The sequence below is a fragment of the Acomys russatus genome, chromosome 20, assembly GCF_903995435.1.
Source record: "Acomys russatus chromosome 20, mAcoRus1.1, whole genome shotgun sequence".
Taxonomy (NCBI): Eukaryota; Metazoa; Chordata; class Mammalia; order Rodentia; family Muridae; genus Acomys; species Acomys russatus.
Window position 1 is genome coordinate 69654333 of NC_067156.1, and position 4758 is coordinate 69659090.

Here is a 4758-nt window from a genome sequence, read left to right on the forward strand (position 1 = left end):
AAAATAAAGGAAAGACAAAAGGAACACAGTAGGGTGACACAATAACTGAGTGACACAGTACAAAGGTGACACGCTGAGAAAACAGAACAGCAAGAAGGCGAGACAAGAAGAAAGCCTTCCACACTGAGAGCAATGTTTAGTGAGGAGCTGACATAGGAGATAGTAGGAGACTCATTATTTGAAGTAATAGTGTCTAAAAGTTTTTCAGAACTGATGAAGTGTCCAAACTCTAAGCTTCAGGAAGGTCACTGGTCCCCAAGCAGGACAAACTCAGAGAAATTCACATCCAGACACACAGCAGTGAAGCTGAGGACGCTACCGGGTGCAGAAGGTCACTCTAGCAGCGTCAGAGACACACAGCTGAATTCTAAGAACATCTGTGCTGTCTGAATGACTGTCTCAATGCCGAGATACCTGAGAACTAAAATGCTGTTGTAGTTCTATACCCAGAAAAATTATTCCTCAGTAACAAGGTCAAAGGAGAAACAATTTTAGACTAACACCAGCTGAGCAGTTGGCTGCAAGCAGGTCAGGAGCCACCAGGAGCCTGCATCCTAACACAAAGGAAGTTGTTATCCTTGAGACATAAGAATGAATGAGAAAGAAGATGATACAATAAATCACAAGAAAGGGTTAGTTAGTGGCACCTAGTGATGCATGTGTGTGCTTTCTGCATGCTGTCACCTCCTGAGCAGTCAAGACAGTAACTGTGCAGCTCTTCTGAGCCAGTCACTGCTCTCTCCAGAATCTTCCTCATTTCCTCATGTGTGCTCCATCTGATGGGAAGCACTCAGGAAAAAATCTCTCACAAAACTATGGTCCATGTTGTTGTTGCTGTTGTTGTTGAGACAGGCTCTCTCTGTAGCTCCGGCTTCCTGGAACTCACTATGTAGACCAAGCTGTCCTTAAACTTACATAGGCCTGCCCGCCTCTGCCTCCTGAGTGCTGGGATTAAAATCATGAGCTGCCACGTGCAGCTGTACTGTCTTTCAAAGAGGTCATTATGTTCTTTTTAACTCTCCCCAGGGGTTGGCAGTGGTCCAGTCACGCTTACCAAGAACATGGCAGTGGTCAAGCACACCTGGACCACAACCACCGCTGCGTCACTGATTTCAGAGATGCTAACTTGGAAAAGCAGAGACTGAGAGGATGATCTCATGGCAACCTTTGGAGATCAGAGTGCTTCCCAAATCAGGGGTGTTCTGAGTGTGCAGGAGGACCAATGGAGCGCTCCACCTCCCTTCGTGTTTGCTTGACAATATTGCTGCACTTTACTCCCAGGAAACTCTGGAACAGTCCTCTCACCCCCTCTGCCACCCCCACTCCCACCTGCACACACCCCCACCATGTCCTTTTCCAGCTCTGGGGCCCTAACCAAGGACCAAGCATCCGTTATGGCAAGTTCCACACTGCGTCTTCTATAGGAGTAGGCACACATGGACGTCCAGTTCCCTTGCATGGAGAAAGAGGTGAACCATAGAAAAGACAGCACAAAAAACCCGCGTGCTTACAGTAAAGGAGACAGATAGAGCCTCTGCTGACCTGTGAAGGGACACAGGCAGGAGAGGTTAGTGTTCCCTTCTGCAGTGTGACATAATGGGTCGGGAGTTTGCTCTGGGTGGGAAGTCAACTCTGAATCTGAGTGCTGAGGGAACACATCTAGGCTGAATGACTACAGCACCTCTAAGGTCTGTAGCTCTGTTCGTCGCCTCTGTGTGAGGCCTGTTTGGTGGTGGGAGCAAGTGTGTCACCTCTACCTCATGCCTGAGGGTCTAGGAAGCCAAGGACGAAGAACAGGGATTTCTCCTTCCCTTTTTTTTTTCAGCGTGGGACCCCTGCCTTGGGATGGTGTCACCCACATGCAGGACACCTCTTTTCCCTCTTCTATTAAACCTGTCTAGAATCACCATGGCGAAAAAAGTCCTTGAAGGGTGTATCTCCTAAGTAATTCTAAATCCTGTCAAAGAGACAGTGATTGACCATCACACAACCTGTTACCTTACCACCAGCTTTCAGTTGAACAATGCACGGCACTTGCTTGGGTGGTCTTAGGCTTTTCCTGGTGCTCTATGGCTTGCAGGAGCCAACTAAAAGCTTCCATTTCATACAGGGCTCTCACTTGCTGGCAGGGCCACTGTCCTGCATACAGCCGATCTCCCCACAGAAGCCCGATCTCCCGGAAGCAGCCTCTTCCAGATTGGGTCACAGTAGACCCATTGTTAGCGCCCCCTGAAATTAGGAGTGGCTGTGAAGTTGACCTTCAGACATGGCACTGAGAAGAAGTGCTATGCCTTCGTCCACAACATAGCTCCCTCTCCTAACTCCCAAGCCCCTCCAGGATCCCAGAGGGCCATATGCCATGTCTCATCAGCAGTATCTGCTTTTCCTCCGGTGTGGGAGTCTATCTGTCCTAACAACTGTTGCTACTCCGATGGCTATGGATGGACACACAGTGCAAGCGCTACCTAAAGATAGACCTGTGGAAGTTGCTTCAGACTCTCAGAAAATGGCCAAGAAGCTGGTATGCTCCATCACATGGATGAACTGCCTCCTAAACCAATATGTGTCTCTGAGGAAAGTGTATTGGACTTGTGGGCTCCTTCAGTAACGACTTCCACATGAGCTTACTTAGCACTTAAGTTAGTGGTCCACAGCAAATCCTGCACTCCCAAATAAAATCCAGCCGAAGCGAGGCCACACCTCAGCTTCTCCTCCGGCATGGACCTCATGCCTACTCACCTCACAGCAAGCTTGCAGTTTTAAATGTGTCAACTTCTCCCGTGTCGTGCCACCAACCCACTCTGTTATTTATTGTTTACTCGGCCCTATCCGCTGGTCACTTGCTGCCCCTACTCTGCCTCCAGTGGGGACAGCTTTCTCTACTGTCCTTGTGCCCGTTCGAAGCCCCTTCAGAACCCCATGTTGTGTCTGTGCTCACACACTGGACTCTTGAGAGGAAATGCTCCCATCTCCTTTACCTAGAAAGCAGTCAGAGCCATTTGAAAGGAGTCCGCTCCACACCAGGCTCGACTCCAGCAGGCATGTCTGCCGAGCCACAGCTTTCCTCCCCCTGCCTGTGGGAAGGCTGTGCAGTTCCTCGCATCCTGGAATGTCACCTCACCCCATACCATGTCCCTTTCACCTTTTCCCTGGAAGCACTCTGGTCACTTCTCTCTGGCCCGTGAAGCTGATCATTAAAGCACAGGCCACTGAGCTGATAGAACCCTCTAGTGCCACAGTCAGGACTCCATCGCTGCCGCAAGCTCGCACACCTCCACATGCCTTGCTTATGACTTTGGGGCTCTGGACTCCACCTTCTCCTCTCTGTCAGTCAGATCTTTCAGAGAAAGTCATGTGTATTTTAGTCCCGTGTCTCCACCTCACAGTCGGCAGTCCCCGCCCTCTACTGACAGGTTCATCCCTTGTGCCTTCCTCAGTTCATCCTCTGGTACTATGACAAAATGCTTGAATGGGGTAATTTAGAAACAAAAAAAGGTACCTTAGTTCACAGTTCTAGGTGCTTGCTTTGGCAGCACATATACTAAAATTGGAACGATACAGAGAAGATTAGCATGGCCCCCATGCAAGGATGACACGGTTCTGGAAGTTGAGAAGTCCAAGAGCATGGTGCTGGTAGTTGCTCACTGTCCTGTGAGGACCTAGGACTGCGTCACAAAGAGGTTGAGGCTTCACTTGGTGAGACAGAGCAGACTGCCAGCTCCAGTTGTTCCTTCTATTCTAGTGAAAATTCCACTGCCATTACGGAAAGCCCACTGTTACGCCTCATCTCACTCGACTTGCTCCCCAAAGGCTTTAAGTTTCCAACACATGAGCTCAGAGGAGAAACTTAGTATCAAATGTGGGAACCTAGTGACATAGTGCCAAATGTGGAGATATTTCCCATTGGCTTCCCTCACCTCCAGGCTCCACCCAACTGTTGCCACTATTATTATTATTATTATTATTATTATTATTATTATTATTATTATTATTGTTATTATTATTATTATTATTTACTGCATTACTGTGTGAGGTCTTGCCTTGCCTACACATGTCTGTGCACCACGTGAGTACAGTGCCGACAGAGGAGAGAAGAGGGCGTCAGATCTTTGGGACCATGAGGTACAAGTGGTTGTGAGTTGCCTTTGGTTTGAGGAATTGAATCCAGGTCTTCTGGAAGAGCAGCCAGTGTCCTTTATCCCTGAGCCATGTCCCCAGCCCTGGCCTGACCTTTTTGATGTGTCCCTGACTGTTTTCTCTGGGAGAAGACCAACAAGGAAGCATGCATTATCCTCACTGCTGACTGACAACACAGTATGGCCAACTGCCTCATGCACGTTCGCTCAGTTTGTGACCCTAAGTAAACTTCCTTCAAAAAGTGTCAACAGGGAACCAAGACGTCACTTGAATCTCAGCAGACACACTCAGAAAGGTTCCTGTTTTGATTTTAATAATTTCTTTGATGATACTATAACTTCACTTGTAATTTATAGGTTTGCCTTTATCCAGAAACAGCAACATAACTTCATTTAAAAAAAAAACCCACATAAATATACAAAATAAGATTAACTTGTGCTGCAGATAACTTCACATCAGAACAATTTAGTGGAATATGGGTTAATATGACTGACTAAATTACGCTGTGTAGTGTGCGTGTGTGTGTGTGTGTGTGTGTGTGTGTGTGTGTGTGTGTGTGTGTGTGTGTGTGTAGAGGTCAACTTCAGGCATCCTTCCTCAGGACCCACCCACTTTGTTTTT

General features: G+C 47.9%; 1 non-coding gene across 1 annotated transcript; it reads left to right on the top strand.

The window, feature by feature from the left end:
* Positions 1 to 3517: 3517 nt before the first annotated feature.
* Positions 3518 to 3627, top strand: LOC127204862 (U6 spliceosomal RNA). The gene has a single exon (XR_007832549.1). It is a non-coding gene; the product is annotated as a U6 spliceosomal RNA (small nuclear RNA).
* Positions 3628 to 4758: the final 1131 nt, after the last annotated feature.